The sequence below is a fragment of the Cebus imitator genome, unplaced genomic scaffold (genome assembly GCF_001604975.1).
Source record: "Cebus imitator isolate Cc_AM_T3 unplaced genomic scaffold, Cebus_imitator-1.0 Scaffold397, whole genome shotgun sequence".
NCBI lineage: Eukaryota > Metazoa > Chordata > Mammalia > Primates > Cebidae > Cebus > Cebus imitator.
In genome coordinates, this window is record NW_016107712.1 from 846862 (window position 1) to 859782 (window position 12921).

A 12921-nucleotide genomic window follows, 5' to 3' on the forward strand; every position below is an offset into this window, starting at 1 on the left:
TTGAACCAGGCTTACATCCCAGGGATGAAGCTGACTTGATTGTGGTGGATAAGCTTTTTGATATGCTACAGGATTCAGTTTGCCAGTATTTTATTGAGGATTTTTGCATCAATGTTTATCATGGGTATGAGCTTGAAATTTTCTTTCTTTGTTGTGTCTCTGCCAGATTTTAGTATCAGGATGATGCTGGCCTCATAAAATGAGTTAGGGAGGAGTCCCTCTTTTTCTATTGTTTGGAATAGTTTCAGAAGGAATGGTACCAGCTCCTGTTTGTACCTCTGGTAGAATTGGGCTGTGAGTCTGTCCGGTCCGGGGCTTTTTTTGGTTAGTAGGCTATTAGTTACTGCCTCAGTTTCAGAACTTGTTATTTGGTCTATTCAGGGATTCAACTTATTGTTTGTTTAGTCTTGGGAGAGTGTATGTGTCCAGGAATTTATTCATTTCTTCTAGATTTTCTATTTATTTGCATAGAGGTGTTTATAATATTCTCTGGTAGTAGTTGGTGTTTCTTCAGGATCAGTGGTGATATCCCCTTAAATATTTTTTATTGTGGCTATTTGATTCTTTTCTCCTTTCCTCTTTATTAGTCTGGCTAGTGGTCTATTTATTTTGTTAATCTTTTCAAAAAATCAGCTCCTGGATTCATTGATTTTTTGAAGGGTCTTTCGTGTCTCTATCTCCTTTAGTTCTGCTCTGATCTTAGTTATTTCTTGTCTTCTGCTAGCTTTTGAATTTGTTGGCCCTTGCTTCTCTAGTTCTTTTAATTGTGATGTTAGGGTGTCAATTTTAGATCTTTCCTGCTTTCTTCTGTGAGCATTCAGTGCTATAAATTTTTCTCTAAGCACTGCTTTAGCTGTATCTTAGAGATCTGGTATGTTGTGTCTTTGTTCTCATTGGTTGCAAAGAACTTACTTATTTCTGCCTTAATTTTATTATTTATTTGGTAGTCATTCAGGAGCAGGTTGTTCAGTTTCCATGTAGTTGTATGGTTTTGAGTGAGTTTCTTAATCCCGAGTTCTAATATGATTGCACTGTGGTCTGACAGACTGTTAGTTATGATTTCCGTTTTTTTTGCATTTGCTGAGGAGTGTTTTACTTCTAATAATGGGGTCAGTTTTAGAATAAGTGTGATGTGGTGCTGAGAAGAATGTATATTCTGTTGATTTGGTGTGGAGAGTTCTGTAGATGTCTATTAGGTCTGCTTGGTCCACAGCTGAGGTCACAGACTTGAATCTTTTTTTTTCTGTTTGTTTGTTTTTTAGACGGAGTCTCTCTCTGTCGCCCAGGCTGGAGTGCAGTGGCATGATCCTGGTTCACTGCAACCTCCTCCTCCCAGGTTCAAGCAATTCTCCTGTCTCAGCCTCCTGAGTAGCTGGGACTAGAGTTGTCCACCAGTACGTCCAACTAATTTTTGTATTTTTAGTAGAGAGAAGGTTTCACCATATTGGTCAGACTCATCTCGAACTCCTGACCTCAGGTGATCTGCCTGCCTCAGCCTTCCAAAGTGCTGGGATTACAGGTGTGAGCCACTGCATCCAGGCGACTTGAATCTTTAATACACAGATCTGTGCATGTCACCATCCTCACATGACTTCCCATTACTGTTAAAATAAACTCTAAACTCTGCCTGGTATTTATGGCCCTGAAGCATCTGCCTCCACTGCCATATTTCTCCAGCCTTATTTCTACTTTTTCCTTTACATTTCACCTTCAACGGTGCTTTTTCTGGGAAGTCTTTGATAATCCCATTACCTCAGAGTGAGTTAATTCCTCTCTCTTCTCCAAATTCATGGAGTCTATCTCCACACTTACCAGGCCATGCTGCAATTATATATGTTTCAATATGGATCCTGCAATAGTCTGTATGGTCCATGAAGCAAAGGACTGGATTTACCTGGAAAGCCTCTTCTATGCCCATAACTAGGATAGTCTGACATTTAGGTGATATTCAAGAAATATTTGTTGAATGAATGAATAACTTCAACCTTTTTAACTGATAAGTTTTTAATGATTTATTTTAAACCAACATAACTTTCTAAATTAATATTCCTTTCTCTCCTCAGCATCCTCTTAAAGGACATATGAACTCTATTCTGCTGGCTTAATGGCAGCAGATGCGTCAACCTAGATGCCCCATTTAATTTAACATAAACCAGCAATTCCTTTTCTTGTTGTAGACCATGTATTTTTATTTTTATTTTTTCAATTAACAGAGAGACAAGGCCTGAGAAACACCCATTGTATTTAGCAATTAGAAACTTCCTCCTTAGCAATAAGAAGGTTCAAGGAAGTGGTGGGGATAGAAGCCAGACCACAATGGGTTGAGGAATGACTGAGAGGTGAAGAAATGGAATAGGCATTCATACATATTCATGGTCCAGTTACACACATAAAAAACATAAAAGTAATAGTACATTAAAATTTAACCCATGGGTCATCTAAATAGAAATAAAGTTTTTATTACTTTTAGTTTATGAACTTTCCAGGAATTTTTTTGTTTTCATTTAGCCTGGGATTTTCTCCATAGCCCATAAGTATGTTCTCTAGGGTAACTTAGAAACACTGATGTCAGGATTAGCTTATTTGTAGCATCAGGGCCACACTGAGCTGATTCTAGGAAAGTTTAATAGAATGAGAAGAAAAACTTATGGCTGGAATATTTGCCTCCTCAGAGGTTCTGGTAGATGACTCCCGGGTTATTGATTTGTATTTCTCAGAATTATAGTCAAACACTGTGTGCTAGTTTGTGATCTCCTTTCATTCACCTCCCTTCCTTAATCTACAAAATTAGCTATTGTTTATAAATTGAGTGTCTTACATGTCCAAAGACTTATTAGGGGCTGAGGAAGATATAAAAAGGAAGAACTTCATCCTCTGCAGATTTTTATGATCTTATTGAAGAAATATCCATTTCATGAGAAAATAATAATACATGGAAGCACACATTAAGTGCTAAACAAATAGATATCAGGAATGGCTCCATTCTGGAGAAGGGGTGGGTATAGCAATATTAGGCAGAGAAGACGGATTCCAAATGGGCCTTGCAGGACAGATAGGAGTTGGTAGTTGGATAGGGGGTGTATTGTATTCTAGGCAGGGGTCATGGGAGATGCAAAGTCACAGTGAAGGTAAAATACAAGGCCGATTATAACTGTTTGGTTAGAATAGAGTGTTCATGTATCTATTTAGAGTGTGCTTAAGGGGGAAAGGAACATTAGAGACAGGTAAGTGAGGTTCTTAAGTGTTAGGACTTTAGACTCTTGGCAGAAATGTGTACAATTTTTTTGAGACAGCGTCTCGCTCTGTCACCCAGGTTGGACTATAGTGGTTTGATCATGACTCACTGCAACCTTGACCTTCTGGGCTCAAGTGATCCTCCTGCTCAGCCTCCTGAGTAGCTGAGACTACCGGTGTGCACTGTCATGCTTGGCTAATTAAAAAAAATTTTTTTGTCATCTAGGCTGGTTTTGAACTCTTGGGCTCAAGTGATCCTCCTGCTTTGGCATCCCAAAGTGCTAGGATTATGGGTGTGAGCCACCATGCCAGGCCAGAAATGTGTACTTTTGAAGGTTTTTTGTTTTGTTTTGTTATTTGGTATGTGTGTGTGCAGATGGGCAGTTTGGGCAGAAGAAGGACATACTGATGGGTAATCCAATAGTAGAAACAATCTTGTGGAATTGTAGGATAACCAGGATGAGAAGGGTATTGGATATCATTAGATTAGAAGCTCCTAGCTCCTCAGTGAAGTGGTATATAAGGTCTCTGTTTGTGTGTCACTCTTATGTGCTAGATTCTCAAACTTTTTAGTCTCAGGAACCCTTGTACTCTTTTTTTTTTTTTTTGAGACGGAGTTTTGCTCTTGTTACCCAGGCTGGAGTGCAATGGCGCGATCTTGGCTCACCGCAACCTCCGCCTCCTGGGTTCAGGCAATTCTCCTGCCTCAGCCTTCTGAGTAGCTGGGATTACAGGCACGCACCACCATGCCCAGCTAATTTTTTGTATTTTTAGTAGAGACGGGGTTTCACCATGTTGACCAGGATGGCCTCGATCACTAGACCTCGTGATCCACCCGCCTCGGCCTCCCAAAGTGCTGGGATTACAGGCGTGAGCCACCGCGCCCGGCCCCTTGTACTCTTAAAAATTATTGATAATACCAAAGAGCCTTAGTGTATATGATTTATATCTATTAATACTTACCATTATAGAAATTAATGTTAGGAAAACTTGAAAATATTTAATAGACATAATAAACTCATTCCATGCTAATATTTTTAAATGAAAAATAACTACATTTTCCATGACCAAAAAATTAGTAAAACGAATGGAATTGTTTTACATTTTTGTAAATTCCTTCAAAATCTGGCTTAAAAGAAGACAGTTTGAATCTCATATATGCTGCCCCATTCAATCAGTTGTGACATACCTTTTGTAGCCTCTGGAAACTTTATTGTTTACATGTAAAAGAGTTATAGTAGAAAAGGAAAATGCAGTCTTCGTATTATTTTGAGAGAAATTTTGACCTTGCATATACTCTGGCAGGTTCTTGACAACCCCCAGAGGTCCCCGGACCATGCTTGGAGAACCACCATGCTAAAGAGGTGTCATATAATCGGGCCTGTGATGGACACAGCCAATCCTTGTATATGTGGGTGACATGGCTTTGAAGGTTGCACTCATTTCTTGTGGCATCTTCCCAGCCCTGAGTTGAAGAAGCACCATGCCCTCCACACTTTATCCCTGGAAGGACTGAGTAGGAGACCCTTGACATACAGCAAGGAAACAAAGGCTCTTGATCTTGGCACAATGGGATGGTGTCCGTGGGGTTCCCTGGCAGATGATGGGAAGTAGGCAGACGATATGTCCATGCTCCCTGAAGACATGTCAGGGGTGGGAAGCCAAGAATCTAGGCTCTGTGTCTGTGCTCTGACACCACATCAGCCTTGTAGGGGTCTAAAAGAAGACCTTCTCTTTTCAAGAGAGGACCTTGAAAAGCTGAATGTGGAATGGAGCAGGGCTGGGAAACATGTCTATCACTATGACAAAGACAGAAAACCTTGTAAACCTCTTTTTAAAAGATTGTTGTAGCTTTCAACACTTTTTCTTTTTCTTTAGTAAAATCTTTAAAGAATTCCAGCCTGCCTTGTGTTTAGGGGAACCTGGAAAAAGAGATTTTAAACAAACAAACCATGACTTAATTTTGTTTTTCTTTAAAGAAACTGAAATACAAGTACATTGTTAAAAACTTTGGCAGATATAAAGAAGCAGAAAGGAAAAATAAAAAAATATGACGCATAATTTTACCACCCAGAGATAAACACTGTTAACATTTTGGAGCACAATTTTATTCTTATTTATAGCAGCATTCTCTATATATTGTTTCATAATAATCTTTTTATTCCTAGCAGTGTCTCATAAAACAAAGCATCTTTCTCCTTTAAATTACATATTCAGGAAAAGTGCTCTTCATCTCCTCTACAAAAAGAGTTTTGACAGTGAATATATGTGGGTGTATGCGTGTGTATGCATGTGAGTGTGTTTCTATATGAGTGTGTATGTGTATGTGAGAGAGAGAGAGAGTGTGTGTGGTGTGTGTGTGTGTGTGTGTGTGTGTGTGTGTGTGTTGTGGGTGGCATCAGTGCCAGAGTGGCTTTAGTAAGAAGTGTAAGAAAATCTGGGGAAAAATGGAAAAATTAATCTTGGGGAAACAGTTGGGGGTCACTTGACTAGCCACCTTAAACCTAGAGATTATTTTTGTAGAGTGTTCTTGGCTCAAAACTTAGAAACACAGTCTTTTATCTTGATAAAGTGATAATGAGTAAACTTTGAAGAGTATTTTAAAGAGGGAAAAACTTGAAGAGATGGTGGAGTGTGTGATTCCGCCTACACATGCACACATGTGCACACACACACACACTCACACACATATATATGTCTATATTTGCATGTATCAGGGAGATTTGGAAGTGAAACTTGAGTTTCTTGTAATTGAGGCAGTTCCATTATTGCAGGAATAACAAATCTGGAAGCAATTTCCTCAGTCACTCCTGCTTTGAATGTTCCTGTTGTGAGTGTGGAACATTTAAATCACCAATTCCATTGTTCAATGAGCCCTAAAAAGGATAAATTTATGGGGCTATTCATTTGTTTCAAGGGTCAGAAGTGACCTCCCAACTGTTAAATTCAAACTACCGTTTTAAATTTATGTATTTCAATTGCTTTCTTGGGATCTTTGGCCAGTTGCTATATTTGCAACACTTTTAGGTATCCCAATGATTATTTAATAGGAAAGAACCTCTGGAATCCCAGAATTCATATCTACTTTAGTATTTATTAAGACTATTACTAATATTACTATGTGTCTGGCATGCAGTAGTGCTCAGTAAATGTGTTGAATGAATGAATGAGTGAATTAATGAACTTCTCACTTGTTTTCATAGGATTTTTTGAGCCAACTTGAAAAATGATTGACTTTCATAGCAGCAAACTAAACAATATTATGAAAAAGCAAAAGAAATGAAGTGCAGGGAGTGAGGTATACCTCAAATTCTCACCCTGGTGAGAAAAGTTGGCTGATGTTTGAATTGTAGGATTTTTTTTTTTTGGTTTGTATAAATATAAGGAATAGAAGGGAAGTTTTGTTACATGAATATATTGTGTAGTGGTGATATCTGGGCTTTTAGTGTAGCCATCACCTGAATAATGCACATTGTGCCCATTAAATAATTTCTTATTGTAGGGTTGTTTTTGAAGTCTGTCTCTGAGTAGGATTCTAAATATAGTTTACTAGTTAATTTAATTTTGTGATTCAGCTCACGACTGGGGCAACAAAGTACATTCTCTGCCAGGGTCTCAATAATTCCTTCACTGAATCCTTCTCAGTGTTCAACCAAGACATAGCAGCCAGAGTATTGGCTTACAAGTCAAAAGGCATGAGAAGACATATATCGGAATTCTGTCTTTAAGACGGAAGTCGTTTAATCTTGTACCAAAGAAATTTACCTAAGACATAATTTCTTCATCCAAATTTAACCTAAAATCTATATGAGTGGTTGATTAAAGAGATGATATGTGCTAAGCATATATTATAGTTTGCTATTACTGTAGTCCTTCTTTGCCTCTCAGAACTCTTATGATAAGTATTGTTTATAACATTTATTCACCAACTAATCGCATACTCATTTGCATTACTGATCTCTCCATTAATTTTATTGTGTATCATGTTTCATTTCCCCAAGAGTCGGATGCATCAAAATAACAAACTTAGTGCATATATCTCCTCCTCTAGGAAGCCTTCACTGATCTCATCCCTTTAATCTCACAACATGTTGTGCATATTTTTATTTACTTATCTGTTTCATATGTGTCTCCTTTCTATGCTGAATGATGAGATCGTTGAAGATAGAAACAATGTCTTAGTCTCAACATTTACCAGAATACCGGGCCCAGGGAAGGTGTGAGCAACCTGTTTGCTTAATAAATGAATGAGAATGAATGAGAAGTGGAATGTGCTTCTGTAAGAGCAGAACAGATAAAGATTTTAGGTGAATTCTTGTTAAACCTCTTACTTGTTGCATACCTTTAAAGAACAGGAGATTGCCATTTACTTGGAGTGGAGGAAGGATGGGTTTCATGACTGCTGCATATATGGCGAATTCCAGAAAGTAGCTATAGTTCTTACTGAATAACAATAGCTGTAGCAATCACTGGCAGGGCAGGGAAAGGTAGATGTGGCTGAAAGGAAAGAAGTTAGAACTTTTTCAGACTTGGATTCTAACCCCAGTTCTCCTGCTGGCTCCCTTTGAGGCTTTGTAATGGTATTTAAAGTTGATTGTCATTGAGTCTAAATGCATTGCAATAATCGGTCTCTTCCTGCCTTTACCTCCCAGAGAGAATACAACTACACGTAACCCTGCCCTTACTGGGAATGTGAGCTGTTCAGCCTCCCACAGAATCCCAACCTATTGCAAAACAAAATCTGAAACCGTTTCTGGGATGGTATTTGAATGGGATGATATTTCATTTCTGGTGTGGTGTGAAGGCCTTGATATAATGGTACAGGGTCAGATAGTTTTATTGTATTGTATTACTTAATGTGTGCCACTTGACAAGACAACCAAGCAGAGAAAACAGCCCATGTGTTGAGAACAGGAAGAAGTGGAGAAGCTTTAAAAAGTGGAAAGGCTTATCTTTTTATTTCCCTATAGGTTATGATGTAGCATTCATTTACTAGCTTTTAAAAGTGACTTTAAAATAATTAAGTATCCATCAGTACTCTTTTATTTATAAGAGTAAAAAAAAAATTAATTAGCATAAGCCAAAAGGGAAATCATTGGCCCACATAACTGAAGACTCAAGGTGCATATCCACTTTAGGTGCAGCTGTATTCAGGGTCTTAGTGATTGTATTGAAAATCTGTCTTTCTCCACTTCTTAGTGAACTTTCTTTCCCATGGCGGCATAAATGGCTTAAGGTGTCCCCAGACTCACAGCAGGACTGGTGGAGAAAGAGTTTTTCAGTAGCATAGGTGAGTACAGGACCCAGACTGGTCCTATGCTTACCAAAATCAGATGGAAGGGAGTTCCCACAGCAGTAAGGAGCTCTGTTACCAGAGGATGGGATAGAAACCCAAGGGTTACATGTCTTTCATCATTCCAGGACGGCAAAAACCACAGACATCCACCAAATTTGACTAGCCTGGATTATTTCTTATGTTTTGGATCTAATTCACTTGGGCTTGTACTCTGGCTCCTTTTCTTGCTTTTGCACAAATTGTGTATGTATTCCCAAGACTTTGTTCTTTTTTCTATATGCTGATCCTCCTGATCAGCTCCTCTACTCCCACTTAGCTATGATCTCTTTGTAGAAGAAGCCACATCTTTATCTCTCGTCTCTACCTTTCTCAGAGAAAGCTCACCAATCATTTCCATTTGGGGTCCCGGGAGCACTGCTACTTAAAATGTCTAAACCAAAGTTGCCACCATCCTGCCAAATGGGCTTCTTTTCCTAGGTTCCCTAATCAAAGTGTTGCTGAACTTTGTTCCTTAGTTTAGCTTAAACTGGGTTCTTATCACATGACCAGAAAAAATTAGGGCACGTAGACACATGGAAGGGTAAGGGGAATGGAATTTACTGGGCGAAAAGGAAAAGAAAAAAAAAAACTCTCAGCAAAATGAGAGGGTTTCCTGCTAACAGGCCCCCATCTCACACGTTGATTCCAGGCCACACACACAGGAACTGAAGAGGGCAGGCTCCTCCCCCTTGCCCACATGGGAACTTCCCATGGCTCCACCCTGTTCTCCCAGTGTGCAGGCAGGTTGAGATTCTCCCAGGACCCTCCCTTTTATCTGACTCCTGTATGTATCACCAGCAGTAGCAGCATCCTCTTTCCACTCTCCCAGCATTCTATCGTCAACGTTGTTTTTGACTATTTCCTCTGCATATCATTTCTCCCTCAAATGAACTCTCATAGTTTTTTATTATTATGTTTTTCATGAATTTATCATTTTGTCTCTAGTTTTATAGATCTTGATGTATCTGATTTATTTCTGCCACAGCTATTTGAGTTTGCTAATGGAAGGCACTTTGACTTATTTATTTTCGTACCATTTCCTTCCTGGTTGTCATCCTCCAGCTTTTTCCACCTTCTACTTCTCCCATCAATATTATACCTAGACCCTTATGGTTTGATAAATATTTATAGAATAAAGGAAAGAGTTAATGCAATGTGTAGTATAACTTCATGGCTATTATACTTGATATCATTAAAAAACCAGAGCCTAACAGCAATTTTAAGTGGTAAAAACAGATTTTATTCAGGAAGCATTGCAATAGGGGTAGGTTAGTCAGAGTTTTCCAGAGACACAAAAACAGCAGGATATAGATATAGATATAGATATAGATATAATCAAGCAGATCATCATATTTGTAAGAGATGCTGTGTAAAAATGAACATAATCTCTGTGTGTGTATAAACATTATGTAATGTTCACACACACAGATTAGAGAGAGATTATGAGGAATTGGCTCATATCACTATCATGTGATAGTGACTGTGGACGCTGAGAAATCCCAGGATCTGCTGTTTGCAGGCTGCAGACTGGGAAAGCCAATGTGTAATTTACCCTGAGTCTGAAAGTCTGAGAACCAGAGGAGCCAGTGGTGTAAACTCTAGAGGGAGGATTGGAGAAAATGAAATAAAATGTCCCAGTTCAAGCAGTGAGGAATGAAAAAAGGAACGAATTTCTTCCTCTGCCTTTTGTTCTGTTCAGGCCTTCAGTGGGTTGGACTCATGCTGGGAAGGACAGTCTATTTCACGGAATCCACAGATTCAACCACCCTTGCAGGCACCTCAGAAATAATGTTTAACACCAAAGAAATAATGTTTAATTTGGGAACCCAGCGGCCAGTCAAATTGACACAAAATTAACAATCACAAGGAGAAAAGAGACCTAAGTATGGAACTTGGCTCAATGCCAAATACAACACGGACAAGTGGGGCTGAGTGGGGAGGCGGTCATGAATAGAAAATTACTAAGGGAAAACATTAAGGGTATGGGGGATTTTGGTTAAACAGACCTAACAGGATTCTTGCTGAAGGCAGGATGAGGGTGATCAGATATGGAGAGTGGGAGAACTCTCTTTAAACTGACTTGGAAAGTTTCTTGCTAACACTGGGTGATGCAGGTCCCGAAAAGAATGGATGCTAGAGTTGAGGCCTGGGCTCAGAGGAGCCTGCCTGGAATTTAGTTAAGGACAGAATCTGTGTCAGTATTGAAGTTTTCAGATCTTGCCACTCTTCAGCATTTATTATAAGCAGATTTCAGTTGTTTAAAAGGCTAAGGAAGGAACTTGCCCTAATTCCTTGAACTTCCTTCATCCCCTTCTGAACCAGCCCCCCATTTTCCCATAAGGACATGTTTGGGAAAGATGCAGAAAAACTTCCAGCTTATCAAAACTGGTGAGGAAGAAGGAAGAGCAGAAGCCGAAGCCAAGATGCAGAGAACTATTTCCTGAAATGGTTTTGAGCATATTTTGCAGTCTCTTTCGTAATATGTACCTAGTCCCCTACCTCTAATGCTACCTTACTTTGGTGTTTCATATATATAAGGCCCATTTGAGGCACCTGAATGTGGCAAGAGACCAGTGAATGGGAGTTTAACTTCAAACTTAGGAAAAAAGTCAACCTGCTGAACACGAGGGTATGTGAAACCTTGAAAGGCCACAGCAAACATCGGGGCAGTATGCTTAGCATGCTTGAGACTAGCAGTGTCATAAAAACAAACATAAAAAGAAGTAAAGCTGTCTGCACATGAATGTAAAGGAGATAGTGAAAGCACATGGCGTTATGAAGGCACATAGCATTCTGTAGAATCACCTTGATTTGTTTTCTGAGGAGCACTTGATGATCCTACCCTTTCCGTAATTTGTTTGTTCGTTGTTTTGGAGGTGAAAGGGTGTGCTTGAGAGGGTGTTTGAGCCTCCTTGTCCACGGTATAACCGGTTGGTTTTGTTGCCCTCACTCTTCAGGCGCTGGACTCTCATCCTGTTTGTTCTCGTTCTGGGAGACACCACCCTTTCTAAGACAACTGCTTTCTTTTGTTTTGGGTTCAACTTTGTTAAATCAAAGGATAATAAATATCAAGTTTGTTTGAAGCCAGAAATAGGCTGCTGTCCAAAATTGTGTGCATTCCAGTTGCTGGTGGATAGCTATTTTAAATAAGTCAAGCTTGCAATTAATTCAGTTCTGCTACACTGTTAGTATTCTGTTCTCATTCTCTTGTCACAAGGGGAGGCTTTGAGTTTTATCGTCTCTACATCTGCATGTTCTTTCTGGTGATTGGACAGTTGCCACTTTCCATGATTACCACAACTATCCATGACCACCTGTCCAGCTCAAATTTCAACACAAATGCTGCACAGCTAAGCTATCTGATGGTATTAATTATATGTTTATTTGACTGTACTATTTCTTTTTTTTCTAATTGTATGTAGGAGAGTGTCTTTAATGATGTACAGTGGGCAATTCTGGGATCCTTAAGGGCAGTGGCATTCAAGTTCTTGACTGCTGTTTACAGTAAGAAATACATTTTACATCATGATCCAGTATATATGTGGATGTTATGTATGATGTATAACTGAAGCTAAAATTTGGTGAAGCAATACTTGCCCCATTATGTGTGATATAGTCTATAGTTTCTATTATTTTGTGTTTTACTTCGTTAAACAGTGCTGACTGTACCTTAGCAAGTGGACTTCCTGATTCAGGAATGGGTTACAATGTGAGTGTGAAAAAGAACTGTTTAACAGTCATCAAGTTTTAGGGAGTCTTAGAATGCTAATTCTTTGGACAACTGCATAGATCTTGGTATATTTGATGTTTTTTCATTTTTCCTTCATAAACAGTAGAGATCTCCTTTTATCAAAATACTACAACATTTTAAATTTCATTGTTTCTGTTGTAAAGGGAATTACAACACCTTATGGTCAAACAATTAACATCAACTCTTGAGTTCTTGATATCATTCATAGTGTATTAGTCAGATCAGGCTGCCGTAACAAAATACCATAGCCTAGGTGGCTTAGGCAACAGAAGTTTGTTTTCTCACAGTTCTGGAGACTTGAAGTCCAAGACCAAGGTGCCAGATGGTTGCTGTCTGTTGAGCACTCTGTCCTTGGGTTGCAGAGAGCATTATCTCATTTCCTTATGCAGCAGAGAAAGAGCAAGTGAGCAAGCTCTTTGATGTCTCTTCTTATAAGTGCACCAATTCCACTGGACCAGGGCCCCACCTTCATGAACTAACCTAAACTTGATTACCTCTCAAAGTCCCCATCTCCAGATACTGTCACACTGGAGATTAGGGCTTCAACATATGAATTTGGGGTGACATAATTAAGATAAGAGTACATATCTAAGGTCTTAGT

The 12921-nt window shown here is 39.1% G+C and overlaps 1 protein-coding gene across 1 annotated transcript in view; it reads left to right on the forward strand.

Moving 5' to 3' along the window:
• Positions 1 to 12921, forward strand: part of SLC39A8 (solute carrier family 39 member 8) — a 69780-nt gene that overhangs the window by 15008 nt on the left and 41851 nt on the right. The window lies entirely within an intron of this gene.